The sequence below is a fragment of the Mustela erminea genome, chromosome 12, assembly GCF_009829155.1.
Source record: "Mustela erminea isolate mMusErm1 chromosome 12, mMusErm1.Pri, whole genome shotgun sequence".
In the NCBI taxonomy this organism is placed as follows: Eukaryota; Metazoa; Chordata; class Mammalia; order Carnivora; family Mustelidae; genus Mustela; species Mustela erminea.
Genome location: NC_045625.1, coordinates 58,883,939 through 58,908,999, shown reverse-complemented (window position 1 = coordinate 58,908,999; position 25,061 = coordinate 58,883,939). Strand labels below are relative to the sequence as shown.

The window sequence follows — 25,061 nt, the reverse complement described above, 5'->3', positions numbered from 1 at the left end:
CATACCTCCAAGCTTTGTGTTATTCTCCTCTAACTTCCATCTCTGCATATCTCTTATTTTTCCAAACAGTCTAGTCCATGCATAGATGCAGAGCATTAAATAAATGCACTTTTAAAGAACTGTTTCTTTATTGAAGTTGAATAAGAGAGAAAGGAATGACATGTTCTATCTACTCTAAATTGTTAAACTCTCAAGGAATAAGATGGATAATAATACAACGTCCTCTCCTCATAAATCTGACAATGAGAATATAGTCCATGAAAATAACAGTTCCCCAGTATTGTAAAAGCACAGGAATATGTTGTTTGCTTTTTAAAGGTAGATGTAAAAGGGTACCAACTTCTCCAGAGATGAATGAGATTTATAGAAACTACTCCCACTTATTTTAGGTTTCAATGAATAATCAATCACAAAAATCCAAGACAATATGCAAGACATAAAAATCATTTTTCTGATTTCACTTCTCATAAGAATAATAAAGAAAAAAGTAATTATTTATGCCAGTGAGTGTTGGGTGTTTCACTATCAATATAAACCCTGTATGATATTCTTCGTATCTGCTTACACAGTAACTAACAATAAGACACTAGTTTTCTAAATGACTGAGAGATTTTAAGAGTTTGAGTATGTGAAGCATATGTGGGAAAAAAAAAACACACCAAATTTTCACTTTTAATTGAAAAAGAAGAAACAAAACAGCCTAAAATACCCAACAAATTGCCAGAGAAAATCTCTTTCAACTTTTTCTTCCTTTCTTCCTTTTGAGGGCATACCATTGCCATATAAAAGTCATTATTACCATCACTATTATTTTTCAAAACATTTAATACCACATTTCATTTGCCCACATAGAATATTACCCAGTAGAAGTCTATGAAAGCAGCGACAACCATGTTCATAGCAGATAGGATACTGCCATTTGATTTCTGCTGTCCAGTATGATGACTCAACTAATGCAAAGTCAGATTTAATCAGCTATGAAACTGGACACATGAAAGTCAGCCTGTGTGTACATCATGGCCAGGATCATTAACACCTCTATGAAACAAGAGGAGAAAAGAAAGAAAAATCTGCTTCTTCTTACCAAACTCCTATATAACTTTAAATTAGTTTAAACAATATTTATTTAAAAGACATTTGCTGCCTTTGATGGTGTGAACATTTGGGTATTTTCTCAGGGTCATCCCTGGGGGCAAATAAATGGTGAACATTTAATGGAAAACATTTGGATAATAGTGTCCCTCCTAAACTCTGGATGTACATGTACAGGACACTTCCATTCTTGGCTCAGTTCAGAGATAAAAGGGAAAGGTTAAGTCCCTGGGGGTGGGGGGGGATAGACCCTACTTCAGGGCATGCTTGACTTTCAGTGTTAATGGTTTTACAGGTTTCATAGGGAACATAAATCCTTTTGAATAATAGAAAGAAAAACACTCTGTGCAGATTTGAGAAGGAAAAAAAACAACTTACCACAGTTGTTCACTTAATTGACAGGCACCATCATCTGAAACAACAAAAATATATTTTGATATTGCAATCATAAAAACTACCAAAGAGTTTCAAATTGTCTTCAAACACATATTGTGAATTTATCTACAGAAGTAAAATTAAATAAGCAATAAAGATACATAATTTGATTTCAATCATTGAGTTATTTCATATGAAAGTGTTTCATCCCCACCATTTTAGATCCAAATTAGATAACTAGTTGTTTTTGAAAATCTTTTGTATATGCAAACTGGGAAATGTATATTTTGTAACCATATTTTATTTTGATTTTCAAGTTTCAAAGTACAAAAAATCATGTATAATACGGTTTTTGTCAGGGCATGAACACAGTCATAAAATCTTATCCTAATACACAGCCCTGATGATTAAAAAAAAAGTTCACTCCATTTTTTTGTACACAAAAGCTGAAGTATTTAGCATAATGTTCAATTGCTCCAGTCAACTGCTCCTGTTCTACCTTCTAAAGACCCTCTCCCTCTCATTATCTAGTGAGTCCTCATTTTACCTTTCAAGTCTATCTCCCACCATTTTTCCGTGTCCTATACTCAAGTCATATCTTCAACATTTTTTTTTCTTTTTAAGCAATACTTTGGTCCACCACTTTTTCTTTATCTTCATATTTTTTCTACCCATTCTTTAGGGCTACCTCAACTAACTACTTCTTAGAGAAGTTCACCTGACACCAAGTGAAGGAATTACTCTTCTTTTCCTAGATTTTCCCAACATATTTTGTACCTGTACTATAATACTCAACTGATTCTCTCTGGGCATTTATGCCTTGACCCTGTTCATTTTTGCCTACCCAGAAGACCTCCTGATATGCCTTTGGCATGGGAGATGTCCAAAAGATGATGCTAAAGAGAACAATTGTATTTAAAACAGAGATAATATGTTGCATAGATTTTTCTTATGTCTATCTGTCATCCTTTAAGAGAAAAGTGTTGTACCTGGTGATTCACAGACCTGTACTCCTGGGGATAAAAATATATGTTTATAAAAAATAAAAAATTAAAAAAAAAAGAGAAAAGTGTTGTTGTATTGAATAGGTTTTTGGTAATAAGTTGAATTTAAAGGAATAGTAATATCTATTATGAATGAAATTTTTAGTTTCATGAAAAGATAAAGAATCAAATTAAAGAAAATTTCCTCTATTGATAAATGGCTACTTAAGCAAGTTCTTCAAGATGTTTTTTGTATCATATGGAAATACATTTTATTTTATTTTTAGATTTTAAAAAATATTTTAAAATTAAAAAAAATCATTATTTTGCAAGCTTGAATTTTGTTTGGAAAGGTGATAATACTTTCTGGCCTTCTATTAGCACAGCATATGTTTGAAATTAGCGTTTTGAGGAATAGTGACAGATTTGCCTTGAGCCATTAACATGGTCACCCCAGCAACAAGCCTGAAATTAGTAGCATCATCTTAGAAAAGGGATTCTATCTTTTTAAGGTAAAGGAAATGATAACATTGCCTTTTGTAATTTTATACTTCTGGCCAAGTCAAGGATGTCAGAGCAAGCATTGCTTATATAAAGCATGCAATTGCATTCCACACTTACAATGTCTTATTCTTCATTCTTCTTTTGGGCCCACAATTATTTTAAGCTTCAAAACATTAAACAATTTTGTGCAATTACTCATATCACTTTTTTTCCTTAGATAACTATAAATTGGCTATCTCTTCATCCATTTTTAAAAGACCTTCTTACTATTTACATGTAATTTATTAAAAAGAGAAAGTATTGGGGCGCCTGGGTGGCTCAGTGGGTTAAAGCCTCTGCCTTCGGCTCAGGTCATGATCCCAGAGTCCTGGGATCGAGCCCCACATCAGACTCTCTGCTCGGCAGGGAGCCTGCTTCCACCTCTCTCTCTGCCTACCTCTGCCTACTTGTGATCTCTCTCTCTTTCTGTCAAATAAATAAATAAGATATTAAAAAAAGAGAAAGTATTCTTGAATAACAAATTTTTAAATAATAGATTTAAAGATTTATATGAATATTTAAAAAGTAGCAATGTTTCTTACTTTGGTGAGAGGGAGAAATTTTTAGAGTCTTTGTACCTAAACCTAGAATATGATATTTCAACCTGTAGATTCTTTGATTATGTCTTCTTCATTCTAAACTTTTATAATTCTCACAAAAAGAATATGCATCTAGCTGGCGAGGATGCAGAGAGAGGGAAACCCTCCTACACTGTTGGTGGGAATGCAAGCTGGTGCAACCACTCTGGAAAACCGTGTGGAGGTTCTTTAAAAAACTGAAAATAGAGCTTCCCTATGACCCAGCAATTGCACTACTGGGTATATATCCTAAAGATACAAACATGGTGCTCCGAAGGGGTACATGCACCTGAATGTTTATAGCAGCAATGTCCACAACAGCCAAACTATGGAAAGAACCTAGATGTCCATCAACAAACGAATGGATAAAGAAGATGTGGTATATATACACAAAGGAATACTATGCAGCCATCAAAAGAAATGAAATCTTGCCATTTGTGACGACGTGGATGGAACTAGAGGGTATTATGCTTAGCAAAATAAGTCAACTGGAGAAAGACAACTATCATATGATCTCCCTGATGTGAATAAGTGGAGATGCAATGTGGGGGGGGGGTAGGAAAAGAAAAAATAAAAGAAGGTGGGATTGGGAGGGAGACAAACCATAAAAGACTCAATCTCAAAACACAAACTGAGGGTTGCTGGGGTAAGGGGGGATGGGAGAGGATGGTGGGGATATGAACATTGGGGAGGGTATGTGCTATGATAAGTGCTGTGAAATGTCTAAACCTGGTGATTCACAGACATGTACCCCTGGGGATAAAAATGCATTATATGTTTATTAAAAAAAAAAGAATATGCATCTGACACACAATAAAGAATAATAGAACTCTTGTGTGGGGGGGCTGTAATTCCAGCAGTTCTTGAAGTAATATTACTAATTTAATATATGTTGATAGTGTGAGTCTACAACCTGGTCATTGGTGGGCACCTTCTTTAACAAGGATTAAATTTCCCAAAACATTTTAACAAGAGTAATCAGTTATCCTTATGAAAGCACCTTCATAAATATTAACACAAACAAATCATTGAGTTTTAGGTATAATTATCAAAATCTGAAAATCACCTACATTATTATGAACTTGGGCAAAAAAATTGAGTATGGACTCTACATACTGATTTATTGAGGATGACACTAGTATGTAAGAATACTGAAAAAAAATCAGTGTTAAGCACCTCTGAATTTATTGTTGCTATGCATTTCTGTCTCAGAGGTAGTGCAAACATAGCTGGGCTAGGGACTTCAGGGATACATGGCATTCTGAGAGCAATGATCCCATTGTAGTCTACTCTATCACTCAAAAGGCAATCAAAAGTTAACAAATAAAGTCCCATTAGAAAGAAACGTGAAGCAGAATATGTTTTAATCAATATCTGTTCTAGGGACATTTAATTGGAGATTCTCTTCTGTGTGACTGGAATTTTGAAAGAATAAGACAAATCAAAACCTCTAGTTCTAGAAATACAAAATATTTTAATGATCTAGAATTTCTGAAATGTTCACCTAGCTAATTCATCTTTATTGATCCAAATTTTTTATTTTTATTTTTTCTTGCCATCTACAAAATATGGAAATCCTTCCACATGAAACAGGTAACTTACTAACTGGATAACCAATTGATTGAGAGACAAGAAAGATCTTATCAAAAACTTTGGAGTTTTTGTTTTGATTCCAGAGATGCTGGCATGAGTATAGAAAAGGAGTCATCTCAAATAAAATGATTTATGGATAGCACATGCACCTACAAATTTTTTTTCTTAAAATAAGTTTTTTTAAGTCCTTTCATATGCAAATTTATTCAAATAGCATTTGCAATTAGCCATCTACCTCTCTATATTTGACCATTTAGTTCTCATAAAGAGCATCTATTTTCTATGAAAGAACCTGGGTGTTTGAATGCAAGAACAGAATACTAAGTAGGATATCATTCCAATATTGTGATTATACTATTTGTTGGAAAATAAGAAGAATAAATTAAATATGTATTATTGCCTTCTCTGTATATCTCTACTAAGCAGGTGGTAGGAGTAAGCAGCTATTTCTGCATTTACTTGTAGAACCAATTATAGAAATAATTATGAAAACAAATGCAAATAGGTACTCACTCAGCATAGAAAATTATTTTAGTAATGAAATTCTTGAGTTCCAACAATATCACTGAAATACATACATGCATATATAATACATACATACTGTGCGTATCATTTCTCTGACAAGCACACACACATGCATACAGATATAGATATATGTTGAAGTGGTCATTCTTTCTCCTCTTTTCTAATTTTATCAGAGTTCTTTCTTTTGGCATTTCCTTTTCTTTACACAACCACTCTAGTCCTCATTTCTCGTATCAGTCATGAGCCAGTCTGAGACTTTAGCTGAAGTGGCAAGAGATGAGTGTTAAAAGGGAAAGAAAGCAAGAATGAAAGGGAATTGGTATGATTAAGCTTCATGACATATATTCCATAAATGGCTCCTGAGCCAAAATCCAGAATAGGCTTATGAGTGGGCATATGTGTAAAAAAGGAAAGGATAAACATTAGGTCAAACATTAGGCAAATACAACTCAGAGAAGTATATTAAGGAAATCTTCAGTGACCAAAATGAAGAAAAAACTGGAAATGACTAATATGGAATCACTGACCTTCTGGTTCTCTAGGACACTTATGAATCTCTATCAAGAGCCTTGGGATTTCAAGTAGAAGAGATTGAAAAGCCTTGAATGAAATTCTCTTAACAGGTATGGGGCTTAAATTTAAACTTTTGATAAAAACACAGAAATTCCACAGAGAGGCATTAACAAAAAATTACTTCTGGGTTAGTAACTTATGCAGTCTCCAAAATTCTCCAGAAGGACACACTCTCAACAAAGGATTTAGAGATTATGAATATAAAACCTATTAAGCATGAGTTCAAATCCATAATTATTAAACTAATGAGTAAATTTTGAATCAGAGTCAACAGAAAGATCAAAGAGCAAAATTAGAAATAAAACATTCAGATAATGGGATTACTAAACATAGATTAGAAAATAATTACTTAAAATAATTAAAAATGAAAGATGGAGAGAAAACATATGAAATAAACAAGATGTTATCAAAAAAAGATAATTTTCAATGAGTGCCAATTATAATTTTATAAGCAACAATATTAGCTTTAAAACTAGTAACCAGATATATTAAATATAGCTAAGAAATAATTAACAGGAAATCAGAGCTGAATAAATTGTCCATAATATTACCAGAGGAAAAAGGGGGGGGGGAGATAAGAAAGAGATTATGAGACATTTAAAAAAAAAAAAAAAAAAGGGGGTGAGATGGTCCAACATCTGGCTAATAGGAGCCAGAAAGACAACGAGCAGAAGTACTCTTAAAGGAGTAATACATGAAAAATGTTCAAGAATTGTGATATTAATATATATAATATGTAATTTGTATCTGTATATTTATATAAACCTGTTTATGTTGGTCTACCTCTTTACCTATCTCTTCAAGAAGCTAAATGGATCTCAAGATAAATTCAACTAAATCTACCTCACAAATAAACATAAACACAAATTTAAAAGTAGCTGGAAGATAAAATAGATATTTAAACAGAAGTAGATTAGGTTTACAGCAATTGTAGAACATATAAAATGGAAGAATCATATCTCAAAAGTGCTAAGTGAAAATAAATATTACCGCAGCCTTTACCTATTTTTTTAAAGATTTTATTTATTTACACTAATTTATTAATGAAGGTTAAAAGAGATGTTTTCAGACAAAAAAAAATCATTAGTTTCTAACTACATCCCTTACTGAGGGATATCTAAAAGATATAATTTAGGAAGAAGTAAATTGAATCCAGAAAGAAAAATGTAAGAAAGAATGGTAAGTAAAGACACTGATTCATATAGGTAAACTCTAAAAAAATCACTGTGTAATATAAGACATATTGTAATATTAATAATGTATAAAACATGATAATATAATAACATTAGTAATCAATTTGGGGGCAAATTAAACAGTGGCTGAAACACTAGACCTCCATCATATTCAAAAGGTTGGTTGGAGGAGTTGAGATTAAAGTGTTCTAAAGATCTTTTATTATTTGGAAGAAGGACAAGAATATTTATTAGCTTTACGCTTTGTTAAGTGAGGTATCAATATTAAAACTTAAAGGTAACTACCCAGAAAAAAAAAAGAAAGAAAAAAAAAAAGAAGATATACTATCCAATTGATTAGGAGGGGGAAAAGGAAAAAAGAAATTACTACAAAAAAGGGAGAAATATCATGCACAGTAATATCTAAGTAAATTAAAAGTACACAAAAAAACAAATAAATACAAATATATCAGTATAACCACAATACATGTGTTGGATATAACCTCAGGAGTTCTCCAGGTGAAATCTGAAACTGGCCACTTGGAGGGCACGGCGAGACTGAAGAAAAAGGCAGATCACCCAGAAGAGTAGGTGGCAGGTTTTCAAATTAACAAGTGAAACTACATATGAGGCTTGTCTTGGGTGGCTATAAGAGGAGCAGATCTCTGTGCCTGCCTGACAGAACTTAAAGGTATAAGTAGAGGTTTAACAGGGTTTAGCCACATGAATAGCCCAGATGATCTCAACAATATATCACTCTGTCAAGGCTCTGTTCTTGAATCAACTCTGGCTATAGGAACAGTGGACATAAAATGCATTCCAAGGGCTGGAGAGGGAGTAAGGGTCCCAACTGCTTGAATCCAGCTATGGGTCAACTGGTGGTCATGGTCCTCAATGACCTCCTCGAACAAAATGTTAGTGAGCTCAACTGCTAGTTAAGGATGAAAATTCTGATACTCCTCTTCCTCTCCTTCCAGGATTGCATCACCCAACCTATTTACTTTCTCAAGTAGGCACCACTCGTGCCAGCAGCATCTACTTGATTTCCTCCCAGTTCTATTGAAGAATAGGACGGTCTCATCTGTTCTCCTTGTATGTTTTCAAAACCAATAGAGCTATCTTACAGTTTTCTAAGGACATCTACTTATAGACATACAGAGGAAACAAGTAGCAGGGAAGATATGGGAAATACAAATAGCAAGAGAAAAAGTCCTTACTTTTAACAAGGATGGCCAACCTGCCCTGGTTTTAAAACTGAAACTACCAAACCTAAGGAATCTACCCCACACCCCCGACAGTCCCAGGGAATAAAGTATTGTTGGTTTTCCTAACGTTTCAGCTAGCATCTGTTATGTGTTATGTCTCCAGAATACAAAGTACTGTAGATTTTGACTTTTTTGTCCCTTCTTTTTATCCATTTTTACACTTAGATTTTGAGATCCCTGCCTGGTCACTCTACATAACATCAAGTACTTCCATTAAAAAAAAATAAAAATAAAAAAAGCTACTATCCTGGTGTTCCTTGTTCTCTTATTTAAATATTTTACACTACAAAAAAGTGTTTTAACCACATGATAAATTTAATGACTCTACTGTTGTGCAATATCAAGCAAATAACAAAACAGTGAATTAAAATGAGTACGGAACAATTTTCACTTTATTTTTTTTTCTTTATTCTAGATTCAATAATTATTTTTAACATTTATTAAACAAGTATTTTTAGGATCTACATGCACACACTCTGTGTTATGTGCTGTTCTCACTGGGGATGGGCCATGTGGACCTGTTTCCACTTGCATTCTTGCAGCATGGAGAAGTGGGTAGGGGGAAGGCATAAGCCAATAGGCAAAGCAAAAAAAAAAAAAAAAAAAAAAAAAAAGTGATTTTGGACAATTAGTGGAATGAAGAAAATGAAATAAGTGATGTGGCTCACAAGAAGAATATTTTGGAAAATCAGGCCTAATAGCTCAGAATAAGACAGTCATGTAAGATAAGAGGATAAAATGATTATGTAAAGGGAGACAGAACACATACGGGCCTGTGTGAACTTATATTCAAGCAACAAAGAAGGCCACTGTAACTGGAATCTTGTGAGCAGGAAAGGTTAGCAAAAGACACACCAGAAAGGTGGGGAAGCTATGTCACACATTGTCCGGTGACCATTGCTAAGAAGTTAGATTACATTCTAAGGGCAATTGAAAGTTGCTGGAGAGTTTTAAGCTGTAATGACATTATCTGATTTTGTTTGAAATATGTCTCTGGGTACTCTGGAAAATGAAAAGCAGAGGCAGGAGTAAAAACTGAGTGATCAGTTCTGAAACTTCTCAGGAAAGAACTTGTGGTGATTTAGACTAAAGTATATTTGGCAAGCTAAAATATTGGATAGCTCTAGGTTGATCTAGGATACATTTCAGAAGTAAAATCAACAGAATTTACTGATGTGGGTCATGAGTAAAAGAAAGAGATAAAGGATGGCTGCTGGTTAGAATTTTAGTTAACTGAATAGATGTTGATATCTACTGCAAGGGACAAGACTGGTGGAGAACATAGGTTGAGTTAGATGTATCAGCTGTGATGATTCTATTTTAGCCATTTTTGGCTGAAGTATTTCTTAGCTATGTACTACAAATGTTTCGTAAGGAGTTGGATGTAGTAATCAGTAGCTCAGAGGAGAAATTAAGTCTGGAGATACATATTGGGAATCATGATCGTAGAGATAGTATCTAAAGGCATGGGGATTGGAGTGTGTGTCAGTAGCAGAGTAGCAGAGTCCAAGGAATCCCAATATTAAGAGTAAGAACTCCAGGAAATGACAATCAAGTTCTGTGGGGCTTAGCTAGAGGGATTTAATTCAGTCTTTACCAAGTACCTACTCAACAGCACATTCTGTACAAGATGACTCAATAAACAAAATTGACTTATGCCTCATGTGGCTTACTCCAGTACCTTTCTTAAAACTACCACTCTCCATTTCTTCCCAATTCCTTTTAAAATCTAAAACCCACAGGTTAATTCAATAGGAAAAAAAAATGACATTATGATATTATTTTTTCTTGCATTACACATTCAGGAAAAGGAGATAAAATAAATTCACAATGAAATTACAGTTGTTCTATTGTTCTATTCTATTTACTTTATTTGACCCCCCTTTTTTTTTCAGATTATAACTGAGCAATATGGAAAATCACAATGGCTTCTTCAGGAGGAATGATTGCAGTGATGGACTCAGATTGCTTGAGTGTTACCAACCACCACAGAAAATGCAGGCAAAGCAACATTGGGCAAAGCAACAATGTATATCTAACACCAGATGAATAAACAATGTAAAAATAAAAATAAATCATCAGAATTTCTTTAATCCCAAAGGAAATATGTAGGTAGATAAAACATGAAACAAATTTCACAAGCAACTTCTTGCTTTAGGGCATGGTTTATAACATTAGCCTGAGCCAATTTGCTTCTGTTTCAATTAATACAATTGTAAATTCAGTATCTATGTTGTAGCAGAGTTATACTTTGGGTTTGTGCAATGTTAAGCTTTTCTTTCTTATGGCAAAATAGAACTGTAAAGAAACATAATCTCTGGAAGACTTGAACATGGTTGGTTCAAAATTAAATTTTTATCCTGTGACTCTGGGGAGACACTTTCTTTAAAATATGCATTTTTCTCCCATATTCACCATTGTCTCCACATATTTTTTTTCCAATATGAAATCATTTTTACATAGCCTTTGAAGATTGTATTGATGTTTGTCCTTTGGATTTTCTCTTTCTTGAGATTATTTTTAATTTGCTAACACACTGTAAACACTATAACTTTGCATATTTTCTGTAAATTTTATCTGTATGTCATAAAAAATAGTGAATTTGCTATTTAATTTTGCTATGTTTTCCCTTATACATTAAAAATGTATACTTTGGATAACTTATGTTTGGAATATGGAGTGCTAATGTAAAATCTACCATTGCATTATATTTAAAGGAGTAAAATAAACTGAGAAGATTGAATAGCTAAAAAGGGATTTCAGGGAGAATTTTCACATACTTAAGAAGATATCTGTTTTTGAAGCATATTGAAATTATTCTCTAAAAATTGCCATTACAAAAAAAAGACCAGTCACTGCCATTGCTTTGATTTGGGGTTGGGGCAGCCAAATCCAGCGTTCTTACTGTCTCTTAAGTGGAAGCCTTAGACCATTAAACTTGAAATAGACACTAAGCTATGGGTTACACTTAATTAAGTATATAAACTGTGAATAGAGGAGATAGGAGAAGAATGCTATGTGGTTAAAAATATGAACATTAAATGATATTAAGAAAATTATGATTCTGTGTAACAAGAAAATATATAACATAGAAATTAATGGTTTTCAAATAAATTCATCCTAGTGTTTTGTACTCCTGACTTTGTCCTTGGGTCTGTTTCTTCAGTTTCCCCATATTAGAGCTACAGAAGCTAGCTGCTTGGTGGAAATTATAGAAATATACTAACATGCAAATATTCCAGCTGGAATCTCTGTCCACTCTTATCTACTTCCCTAGCATGTGGCCCACAGTTGTTATATACTTCCTCATTACTGCAAACTCTATCTTTATTCAGAGAATCTCTGATTTCCCTGATTTCTACTCAAGGACAAATGGTTCAGTATATAAGGCAATGTTTCCCATAGAATTTGATGTGGTTTCTTGACATATCCTCTGTTCTATTGTGAATAAACTCAACTTTTCTACAAAGTTCTACCTTTTCACTAAAATAAAAATTAAAAAAAAAACACTACTTGCAATATTCACTCATTCCAATGGAAGTATTCCCCCATACAGATACCTTCTCCACAATTCCAAAATAGTAGGAGGAGAGGAAGAATTTGATATATTTTCATTTTTAAAACTACTCCCAGAAATAAGGAGATTAAAGAAAGTCTGTGAGAGAACAAAGCCAGTAGCAGAATTGAAAGAGAATGTTGTGATATAAAAGATACTTTGCTAAAGCTAGATACTTAAGGAAGATGTCTTTGGGGATGGGAAAAGATTAAGGTACAAATTTGCAGGAGAGATAAGAGGGGACACAGCTGAGGAACAGTGACCTTTAAAAAATACCTGATATACTCTTTTCTCTTCACTTTGAAATGTCCCCATTACTTTTCATTCATTCTTACAGAGAAAGTCTTAAGTCAATTTGATGACTAACAAATACATGATTGTAAATTCTCAATTAATGTGCCTTAATGTAGGATTTTTTAAATGATTAAATATATCATTTCCTGATAACTCTTCTTTATATCAAAGCAAAGGTATTTTTCTGCCTCTGTTCCACTGTAATACTAAAAACTTGATTCCCGGTGCTAGAAATGTTAGATTTGAATTAATACTTGGCCACTAACTGCCTATCTTGAGAAAATTATTTAACTTCCTTGGATCTCAGTCCTGTCATCTATAAATGGGAATAATGGTACTTATTTCAGAAAATACTGCTTTTGCATGAATTAGATGAACTTAGCATAGAGTTGGCTTGGGAGCATTTCTATAAACTATGCACCATGGTGTTCTTCAGCCTTTCCTCCTTGTCCTTCTCTTCCTTCCTCCAGCTGTCATGTCTAACATTTTCTAATTTCCTTTGTTCTTTTTTCACACCTCTTTGTTCTTCCCCAAACAAGAAATAAGAATTGTCCAAGATCTCAGATTCATTTGGCAGCCATTTCTATAGTATTTTTATCTATTACAATGGCTTCAACTGTTTACAAAGACATCTTATTACATACAGCTCTCACCAAAACTTTTTTCCTAATCTTTATTTTTATCTTTCTGCAGGATTTATCCATTCAGACATGCCAACTCAAAGTCAACTAGTCATAAGTCAGTATTCTTACCCTATAAGCAGACTTTCTCCTGGTTTTCCCTACTTTTGTTACTTCTGTCACCTTCCAACTTAAAATTGCAAAGCCAGCCTTCTCTTTATCTTTTGGCACCCACATACAAGAAAGAACAACTTCATGTTCTTGTTAATTTTTACTATCTCTTCATTCTCACCACTGTGATGTTAGTTTATGACATCCTTACTCAACTTCAAATACCACAGACTGATATGTCTGTTTCTGAAAGTTTCATAAATAAGTCATAGACTGATGTGGTGCCTGGCTTTTTCTGCTCTAAGTTTGTGAGAATCAACCAATATATATATTTTTTTCATTGCTGTATAGGATTCCAGTATCCAAATATACAAAGACTTATTATCCATTTTATTGTTGGTATTTACATTGCTTCTACTTTAGAATGATTATGAATAATGGTTCTATAAACACATTTGTAAATTTTTTGTGAAGATACACAGATCTATTAGGTATATAGATATATATACACTCACACACACAAACAAAGAAGGGAAAAAACATTAAATACACAGAAAATATATCTTTATTGAAATATGGATGGTTACTGCTGGGTGGTAGAATATAAGAAAATTTTTGCTTAATCCTGTTTTCTATAGCAAAAACAAAATTTGAAAATTGGTGTGCCATAGTTATTTGGAATATGACTTCAGGTGTCAAAAAGCCTGATTCAAATTCTAGTATCACTACTTCTTCCCTCTTATTTTGTATACATTTTACTAATTTAACTATTTTTTATTTTATGTTACTTGACCTTGCTAAAGCTTCATTTCTTCATTGTTCTTCTGTAAAATTGGGGAATCATAGTATCTCTTTCACAGAACTGTTGCAAGGGATAAATTATATATCACATGTAAATTCAGTCCAGTTTCTGGCAAAAACTACTCAGTAGGTTTTTCTTGGAATTGTATTATTATATTTATGATAAGAGGACACTGTTTCTCCTCCTATATCTGTCTTGCAAAATTTGGGTTAGATATATAGAATAATTTACAGTATAGAAATTTAAAGTGAAAATAAACTGGAGCAATCAGAAAGATGCTTAATTTTTATTGACATAGCACAGAGTAACAAACTATCTTTATGTTAAGTTACTTAGAGATGGGGCTATAAATCTTTGAACCAAAACCACTAGGGTAACGGCAGCAGAGAGAAGAAAAATGCGGAAAATTTACTGTATAAGTGTACTGATTGAATCATTACCAATGCTTCTTATGTTTTTATATTTTGCTATTTAACATTCATAAGAATTTGATTGAATGTGCAGATTATCTCTTTCTTAAAATTTTGGATTATCTGAGGACTACATGCAACTGAGCCAGCCAAATCTAAAACAATTTATGTATAAGGAAGCATTTAAGAAAACTGCCAAATATGACAAACAATTTTTCCAACCATATAACTCATTTATGATTCTAAAAGGTATGTGTTATATTTACAAATGTATTCTTATTGAGATTCATAACTGCGTTGCTTGTTTGCTCAGAGTCCTAGAACATTATAATAAAATGAAAACTTAACATCACTGTCAATTTGGGGATTCATTTCAATTAAGAATAGAAAGCAAAATAGAGATGCCTGGGTGGACACAGTCAGTCAGCAACTGACTCTTGGTGTTCATCTCAGGTTCTGATCTCAGGTTTGTGAGATTAAGCCCTGCATCAGATTGTGAGCTCAGCAAGAAGTCTGCTTAAGATTTTTTCCCTCTCCCTCTCCTACTTGTGCTCTCTTTCTATCTCTCAAATAAGTAAATAAATCTTTTTATTTTATTTTTTTTAAGATTTTATTTATCCATTTGACAGAGATCACAAGTAGGCAGAGAGAGAGGGGGACGTAGGCTACTCGTGGAGCAAAGAGCTCGATATGGGGCTCGATCCCAGGATTTTGGGATTGTGACCCGAGCAGAAGGCAGAAGCTTAACTCACTGAGCCACCCAGGTGCCCTAAGTAAATAAATATTTAAAAGAAAATAAAAGAAGAATTTCCCTCCAGTTCTTAGTAAATACTGTATTAAAATGTAAAAACAATATATTAAGAGAGATTATATTAAAGAAAGAAGAGAGATTTGAGGTTTTAGAAGGAGCCTAGTTTGAAAATCAACACCACTGTTTACTAATCTTTACTTTGAGTCAGTTTCCTGATCTGTAAAAAGGTGATTGTGAGTATTAAATATGAACATGAAGCAGCCTCACACTGCCTGACACAAAATTGGTTTTCAGTGATATTATATTTCTGTTCCGTATCACTCTAGTATTAAAGTATTTCCTTTAGAGTAATAGAAATTTCCCAATTTTGTTATTTGTTGGACTCAGTAGAAATTTTTTTGATATCATTCAATATGTATCAAAATTATTAAGGCCTTTTAAATCAGTATCTATTAAGAAAGTAGGAGACTACAATTTAACTAAAACTTATACACAGTTGTTACATCTTTTCTGAAATTCATCTTTACTCCATTACAATATTCCTAGCTAACAAGGATACATGTGCATCCTTGTCATATTGCTTTCTTATTTTAATACAGAGTTGGATATATATATGTATTTATATATATATTTATATATATTAAACTCTCTCTATATATTGAACTCATCTCATTATATTATCCCAGCAGTATTTTTATAAAGTTAAGATTATTCCACCTATAATAGTATTTTATGTACTGGTCCATTTCTGCCATAGCTATAGTCATCTATAATAATACCCAATAGCAGTTTTTAACTTATATTTCATCATCGAACTTATCATACTGGACTTTAGGTTTTTTGTTTGTTTGTTTGTTTAATGTATCTGCATGTTTTAATGTATTTTGAGCTTTATCAAAGCTGAAACTCTGTTCTTGGATCATTACCAGTTGATACGGAAATCCTTTTCCAGTTCAAATATGCAGCAATGTTGAATTAAGTATAATTTTCTAGAAGCCAGAAAAACACATTAGACTAATTTAAGACCAATAACATATTTCATGAGTTAGATGCAAATTCCAAAAACATCTGAAAGTAGACTGCTACAACTAGCTGACAGTATATAAAACTTTCATGAAAAAGAACCTTTCACTGAGAATGAGAACACAATATAAAAACTACAAACCCACAGGAGTAAAGGACCCCACCAAAAGAAAGAATCAGCAGAAGCAGGAAGTAGAAAAATCAACATTCCAAGAAGTCATAAAAAAAAAAACCCAAGGTATGATTATTATTTCAAAGCCTAATAGAAACCTAGGAAAGAAGCTGATTTTCAAGTTTACTGGATGACTGACTCCAAAGATTTTATTCCATTACATAAACTCATATTTCAGGTAAAAAGAAAAACAAAAACAAAACACAGAAAAATCCCACAAATCCTGTTTTCAAAAATTTTATATTTGGTATACATAATATAGTTGAAATAAAAAGAACTTTTTGCCTAAAACTTGTCCAAATCAAATATTTTATGTAAAAGTATGCAATGATTGAAACATAATGTCTTGATCCTACTGACCACCTTCTTTTGTTATCTGCAAGAGAATATTATGAATATTTAAAAAAAAAATCTCCTTAAAAAGTCTGTTGTCAAACACATTTGTGAAGTAATATACCATAATGAAAATTACAGAAATGCTCACTAAGTAGCCTTACGCAAAGTCAGTACTTGCTAGATTTCTTTACAGATAGCATCCATTGTTTAGATAAATGAAGTGGACTTCTAGAGCAGAGGTTACTGGCACAAATCAATATGCATTCTGTACGCATTCTGTTCATATGGTATTTCAATAATTGGTGCTTGAAATCAGTATGAACCTTTGCCATAAATGCCAGACAGAAGATATATTAAAAGAAAGTTCTGTGATTTGAACTCAGAAATCAATGGAAACGTTCACCAAAAAATAAGATACTTTTAGAAATATATGTCAAAAGAAAAATTGTTGTCATTGTCATTCATAATTTATTATTTTGTTTCTCTGTCCAATTTAAATTGGATTTTTTCCACGTCTTCCTTTCCCTGCACAGACTGCCTTTAAAGTACAGAAGCATTCTATGCTGGGAAGAAATCCACACATGGATCTCTATTAAAAATGTAATAACTGGGGTGCCTGGGTGGCTCAATGGGCTAAAGCCTCTGCCTTCAGCTCAGGTCATGATCTCAGGGTCCTGGATCAAGTCCCACATTGGGCTCTCAGCCTGCTTCCTCCTCTCTCCCTCTCTGCCTGCCTCTCTGCCTACTTGTGATCTCTGTCAAATAAATACATAAAGTCTTAAAAAAAAGAAAAAAAAATATATATATATAAAACAAATAATCCAGAATAGCCAGATCTGAATAAGAAAGCCTTCAACTTCTTAGAGAGTGCAGGGGAAGAAAACCATTCCTTTTTTCCCTTCTGGGTTCTTTGGCTGGCCTGATAATTAAATTGACAAAGACAGATTAACAGGGAAAAACAAATCTAATTTTCTAAGTATGAAGCCCCAAAGATATGAGTCCCCAAGAAGTGACCAAAGCAAGCAGCTTTTACACCTTTTAGACAAAGAAACAATTTATGAAGAATTGACAAAATAAGGAAGTTTGGGCTTGTAGTAGCAAATTACTGAGAAATGTCAAGTTTTGTTCCTATAGTCTTCTTGCCCCTGAATTCTTTCTCTCTTGCAGTAAGGATGTCATCAGTCCTCCAGGTGCAGGGAGCATCTCCTTCACATGGGGAACTTGTTGCCTGCTTTTGGGGGAACAGAGGAAGGTCAGAATGACCTTCTTTCACTGACTGTTTCTTAGGTAAGTTTCCATGCCAAATAATCAATATGTCAGAGTGGTATATTTTGGAAGGCCTTTCCTGAACTGCAACAAGAGGTATTTGGGGATGAGGAGGGGTATATTTCCAGGAAAAACAAGATACACAACATGAATGGGAGCTTATGTGATGAGATCAAATAGATGCAGAGTCATACACGTGTGTGTATGCACACTCATTCACATAAAATCCTTACAACTAGATTTCAGATAAGAAACAGCCAATTCTGGGGAGGTGATGCTAAGAAAATTTCCTGATACAAATGGGGCTTTAGTAAGATCACGAAGGAAGGATAGAATTTTGAGAGGCATCAAGAAAATTGGAAAGGCACTTTATGTATAGAGATTACTGTGGGTGCAGGAATAATCTGACAGAATAAAATGCATCTTTAAGCTCATCTAGTTTGCACAACAAACAAGAGGTAGAAATAGGAAAAAATGTCCCCCACCCTTATGTCTTCCTTCCTTCCCTTCTTTCCTTCCTTCTACAAATTAATTATTAAGCCCTATCATGTACATGGCTCTAAGCATACAGCTATGAAGAAGACCTTGTTTTTCCCTCAAAGAGCACATGGTCTGACAATACAAACAAATATGTAAACCGTTTATTAGAGTAGCACGTGCCAAGCTCACTTTGTGCTGTGTCATGGGGACAAATCTGTCTGACCATAGGTGCAGATACACATGAGGGAGGTAGGATTGATGAGACCAGGTAAGCAAGGACCTAGATGGACAGGCAGAAGAGTTCAGAAGTGACAGGGTAGGGGGAAAGCAGAGTGCATTAAGGATTATTAACTGGGAAAATGTGTCATAAAACAACTTACTGTGGTTAACTGAAGTTACATTTTAGTATATGTGTATGCACATACACACATACACATACACAAGGACTGAATAATTATCATTATTTTACTGTTATTTACCTAAGCTATTACTGCCACACATCACAGACTCCCACACGCACGCACATACACAGAACAGACGTATTCCGCAGAGTTCTATAACCGCAGTCATGCTACAAGCAGAAGCTGCTGTCGTGAACTGACTGAATAATGTTCAGTGACCTAAATGCGGACTTAGAGTAAATGTAGGTGCGTGCATGCCTTAATCAAATAAAATGTAGGCCAAATACATGTGTTTGCTTTGATGAGAGCTCATTCTGTGTGTGTGTGTGCATGCATGCGTGTGTGTGTGTGTGTATGTGTGTGTGTGTGACTATAAAAATAAATATACCATTAGCCTGAAAAATAAATGAACCATAAAGTGAGTTTCTATCAAAATAGACATGAAATGGATTACAAATTAAATTCCAGACCGGGACATATTTTGTGTTCCTTTTCAATTGCTGAGACACTATAAAATCCCTGAGGATATGTGGCATTCCCTGTCCTTTTCATGATAATCAGGACAGGGGTGAGAACAAAGATTTTTGTCTCAGAACTGTGCCTTCTAAGATTAACACTCAAATACAAAATAATTTCTAAGCTAGCAAACATATGTTATTCCCTTCAGAATTGTGAGCAATTTCTGTGGGTTTGTATAGAAATAATTCCCATGAATGTTATCATCAATATCTAGAACTATGTAAATGGAAGCTGCCAAATTACACTTTTTCTCTAAAGTATAGTAGGACATAGTACAATGCCACTCACTACATGGACATCACTGAGATTGTTAAACCTGAAGCAGAAATAGCCTTTTGCTAACGTTTCTAAAATGAGAACTAAATCATCTTACGTTGCCAAGTTGAAAGAGGGTATTTGCCTTCTGATGCCTTAGGAAAGGAGTTAGGCAGGCAACTTCCATTACCATCAGAGTGGCAAATGGTTAGAGTGCCTGCATGTGAGACTGACAATGTTGCTTTTAATACTTCAAATTAAAGAGAGAATTCACAACATACAGCATTTCAACACTATGCAGAAAAAAGATCCCTAGGGAATTAAATGCAAGATTGTGAAAAGATTCTCTAGGCCAGGGAGTAAAATATTAAATTTACAATGAACTGATGACCCCACAGGGGAAAGGGACATGTGGAATCATTTTAGGCATAAGTGTCATTTTACAGGTGAAGAAACTGAGGGCAAAGTAAGTGTGAACTCTAACAGGGCCACAGAGTGAATGTAATTTTCTTTCTCTGCTATTCCTGGCTCTCCCGACAAGCAACAAATACAAAGAAGGGGGATTACACAGACAAACTTCAAATACAACTTAATTTTATCCTCAAATCATGCAGATACTACCTTCCCTTCGCCTTTGGTAGAATCACTTTCTGTTTCACAAATAGAAATCTGACCCACTTTTGTATCATAATACTTATACATTATTTCATATTATAACAAATTATTTTTTTTCAAATTTGATATTTGTGGTTTTGCAGCAAGGGACAATTATTATATTGTACCACCCAACACATCAAATAACCAGGCCTTTTGTAGTCATTGCTTTATTTGCTCTGCCTGTGGCTTCCTATCATGTTTTTATTGCTAAGACCCCAGACCCTATGGCCAACTTTCCAGCATCTAACCCTTAAGGGGCTCAGCAAAGACACACACCCTTTTCTCCTTAATGTGATATTATCATATACACGTAATCTCTTCTTTTGCCACCCCACCCCCCACCTCTGCATTCCCACATCATGGGCCCTGACCACCTGTCACAACAGGAAGACAGTTTGGCACCTCTCACTTCACCCAAGTCTAACCTCCACCCTCAAATTAGTCTTCATCCACACCCATCATCACCCTCTTGAATAATATTTTTTCTCACACTTGCTGCTCTCAGACAATCTCACAGATTTCTCTGTTCTTTTGTGCCCTCTGCAAACAGTACCCATCTTTTGCTATAACCTATTTTTATAAAGATTTTATTTATTTATTTGAGAGAGAGCGAGAGCGAGAGAGAGAGAGACATAGCAAGAGAGCAAAAGTAGGGAAAAGAAGGAGAAGTAAGCTCCCTGGGAGTAGGGAATCCAACAAGGGGGAATTCGGGATTATGACCTGAGCTGAAGGCAGATGCTTAACCAACTGAGCCACACAGGTGCCCCACCACATACATTTTTGACAATAAAAAAATCTAACACGGGGCGCCTGGGTGGTTCAGTCGGTTAAAGCCTCTGCCTTTGGCTCAGGTCATGATCTCTGGGTCCTGGGATTGAGCCCTGCTTCCAGGCTCTCTGCTCAGCAGGGAGCCTGCCTTCTCCTTTCTCTCTCTGCCTGCCTCACTGCCTACTTGTGATCTCGGTCTGTCAAATAAATAAATAAAATCTTTAAAAAAAATCTAACAAATAGGTGGGCTCTGATGGACAACGGTGTTAGCAATCTCTAAGTCCACTTTGTACTCTCCCAAGTTTTCTGAACACAGCACCTTCAAGCAGAGGAATGGACCAAGTTAAGTATCTGTCAGAAGGACAGTATCTTTCCAAAAGGGAAAGACCAGTTACAGGGTACAGTTTTGACAGTGGGGCTTAGCAATGCACCTCAACTGATACCAGAAAGCACTGGAGACTCCATCTTTATGTGATAGTGATAACTCTGTGCAGCCATTTGTGATGAGAAAAGTCATTTTGAGCAAACAAGTTATGAAATGTCTTGAAACATTTTTTTTTAAGATTTTATTTGTTTATTTGACAGACAGAGATCACAAGTAGACAGAGAGAGAGGGAAGCAGGCTCCCTGCTGAGCAGAGAGCCCAATGCGGGACTCGATCCCAGGACCCTGAGATCATGACCTGAGCCGAAGACAGAGGCTTAACCCACTGAGCCACCCAGGTGCCCTTGAAACATTTAATCTTAACTCACATTTCCCTACTTAGTTGGTTACCAATTTAAAAAAATACACAAATGAAATAGACCCATATTATAATGGACTATGCTGGCAGAATTTTAGTTATGACAAGCTTATTCATGATTATCTTAAAACAAAAAAAAGGAAAAATAAAGCAGAATTAGAAATTATCCCAGATATAAACTTTCTGTTCAGCTATAAGCCAGAATGGCCATATGTCATATTTGTTTTTCAACTGAAATTTAATTGCAATTGTGGTGTTTTTTTGTTTGTTCGTTTGTTTGCTTCACTTTGTGACCTTGGTCAATGTTTTCAATTTCTTTAAACTTTGACTTCTTTATTAGTAAAATGGGGGAGAGAAGGAGTAGAGGGCAACTGCCTTTAGCATTGTCATGAGGGCTAAATTAGATCACATTTCTGAAGTAGTTAGGTACACTGTCCGGCACATGACAGCTACTTAATAAATGAGAGGTCTTATTACATTTTAGTTATGAGCTTGTCCTTTGAAAGTAATATTATGTGATTTCAAACTTCAGAAGACAAATCCACATTTATAAAACTCAAAGGGAAAATTTCCAGAGAAAGAATAGAATTTTCCCTTACAACATTCTTTTCCCCCTTTCTTTAGAAATGGGTATTGCATAGTTCTATTGAGAATTCACCTCCTATTATTTAAAACAATGTTTGATTGGATTTAAACTATCAAGCAACATCCTCTCAAAAAGAGACAATCCAAACTCCTCAATTATCTTTTTTACATACATCTCAAAAGGTATTTTGAGTACCTGAAAGGCCATAATTCTTTTTCCCTAAAGTTTTGAATTCCCTCTGATGAAGTTATTACGCTTTGTGGAGCAGTACCATGTCACAGAAACAATAGCTTACATTAACCTCTTACTGCCTTCAGTCAGATTCTTTCTTTTCCTTCATAAAAGTTAATTTAAAGCTTTTGAAAGAAGCAAGATTGGCAGGAACAAAGGATTAAGGTGTACGTCACAAAATAGGTACCAACTAGAATAAGTCACAATATTCTTGAAATTGTTGGCGATTTCAGAATCTCAACTACATTTAGGAAGGACTGTCTCAAGGGAGTGGTGGTAATTGAGTCTCTTCGGCCCATTCAGCTCATGGACTCATCCCAGAGATGATAATTAGAGCTATTCAACATGGTAAGTGTTGGTTTTCAATTAAAAAAAAAAAAAATCACTGTCATCCTCTTTAGGATACATCGTGCCATGGAGATTGGAACCACTGTGTGAAATTACATAGAGGGAAAGCGTTTTTGTCAGGACAATCACCCACAAAAGTTTCAAAACGTGGAACGCCAATCTAAAATCATTTTTTTAATTCAAAAAAAGTATTCATTAAGTAGCTATCATCTGCCATTTTTACCCCTTTTGGGCAGTAGGGATAAGACAGGGATAATTCCTCCTTTGCTAGAGTTTAATGGAAAGGAGGAGAGAGATGAAACATACATATGAACCCATGACTGGCCTCATGGCCATATGACCTGTGCAGTTGAAGGCTCTGCATAAGTTGGTTTAAGGCTCAACTGCTGCTTTCCCAAAATTCTGAATAATTTTTTTTAACAAGATACTGCATTTTCATTTTCATTATCTGAACTCTGCTAATTAGGTAGCCAGTCTTTTTCGATAATACTAAGTAGTGTAAAGGAAATAAAGCAAAATAATAAGACGAGAGAGGGATCATGATCACAAAATTACTTTAGATAGGAGTCAAAATGATGAGGCCATTTATAAACCATGAATTACGATATTTACTAAATTAGTGGATTTCATAAACTGACAGGAGACTAAATTTATTTATTCAAATTCAGAAAATACTGATTTTACACCTCAGCTGTTCAGAAGCCACCTCATTACTCTTTAAGGATAGTAAGATACAGTTTCTTGGTCCCCAGAATATATGAAGTAGAAACATAAGATACACAGGTAGCTCTCCATATGCTTCTCAAGAAAGCCCTTCAGAGACATGAGGATTCCAGAAGTGGAAGATACCACAGAAGCTTTGGGACAATAGGAGAAGTTCTGGAGAGCGGGAGATATAGGGTATCTCTCTGCCACAGTTTAGTAGGGTGGGGTGGGTTAAGGGAACTTCTCCAGACAGAGGAAATGGCATAATTTGAAGTCTCAGAAGACAAGCAGATTGCCTATGAGGGTAACAGTGAATAATGTTTAAGTGTAGCTACTCTACAGGATGGATGTAGGAAAACATTAAAACAAAGACAAATAAACAAACAAAAAAAGCCACCAGAGTGCATTCTTATCTCCTTTTTTTTTTCTTTTCACTTTCACCAAATACATTGCTGAATCTTATAGATTCTGTCTACTAAGTATCTCAAGTGCACTGCTTCTACCTTGACTGTGGCTGTGATCATCTCATTTCTAGTCACAGATTTCTCTGTCTCTAATGAGGCCTTTTCCCCAGATCAGTTCTTTCTGCAATCAGAGGACTCTTTCTAAAATGAAAATCTGATCATGCCGCTGTGAGAGTGAACTATTTCAATGTAATACTGTTAGTGGACAAGTCTTGATTCTGAAATCGGACTTAACGGAATTTGCATCTTAGCTGTGCCACTTACCCACTGGGCTATGCTTTTTGTTTTTTCTCAAGTAAGCTCTTTGCCCAATGTGGGGGATTGAACTCATGACCCTAAGTTCAAAGAGTTGCATGTTCTAACCATGGCACCCCCCAGCTGTGCCATGTTAATGAGCTTCTTAGCCTGCCTGGTCCTCACTTTCCTCATAGGGCAGTTATGATAATTCAATAAAATAATGTCTATGAAGTGGTAACACTGGTTAACATAAAGCGCACTCAGTAAATATAACTGTGTCAGGATAAAGTAAAATTCTTGGTGTGGGATTAAGACCTGAAGTGGGCCTCTAGCTTTCTCACTTGTGTCATTCCCTGGCTGATTCTTTATTTTCAAAATATTCACTTGCATGGCATGCTATCCCTCATCTCCAGGACAGTAAGGTGCTATGCTTTCTCCCAGGAATGCTTCTCTTCCATTACCCATCTCCTCATTCCTTCAGCAATTGCTGTTACTCCCACTTGCTAAGCATGAAAATTCAGACCGCCATTGCTCCAATGACTTCTTCCAAGTCACACTGTGAATAGCAGAATACAGTCCTTAAACCCATTTGTAGTGGTTCAAATCCTGGGCTCATTCCCCTCTACTT

The 25,061-nt window shown here is 34.7% G+C and overlaps 1 protein-coding gene across 44 annotated transcripts in view; it reads right to left on the bottom strand.

The window, feature by feature from the left end:
• The window catches only part of PTPRD (protein tyrosine phosphatase receptor type D), a 2,254,226-nt gene that overhangs the window by 1,029,218 nt on the left and 1,199,947 nt on the right, over positions 1-25,061 (bottom strand). For all 44 annotated transcript variants that reach the window (XM_032307482.1, XM_032307455.1, XM_032307469.1 and 41 more), the window contains one exon: positions 1,471-1,504. The gene's annotated coding sequence lies outside the window, so the exon portion shown is untranslated. The remainder of the gene's footprint in view (positions 1-1,470; positions 1,505-25,061) is intronic.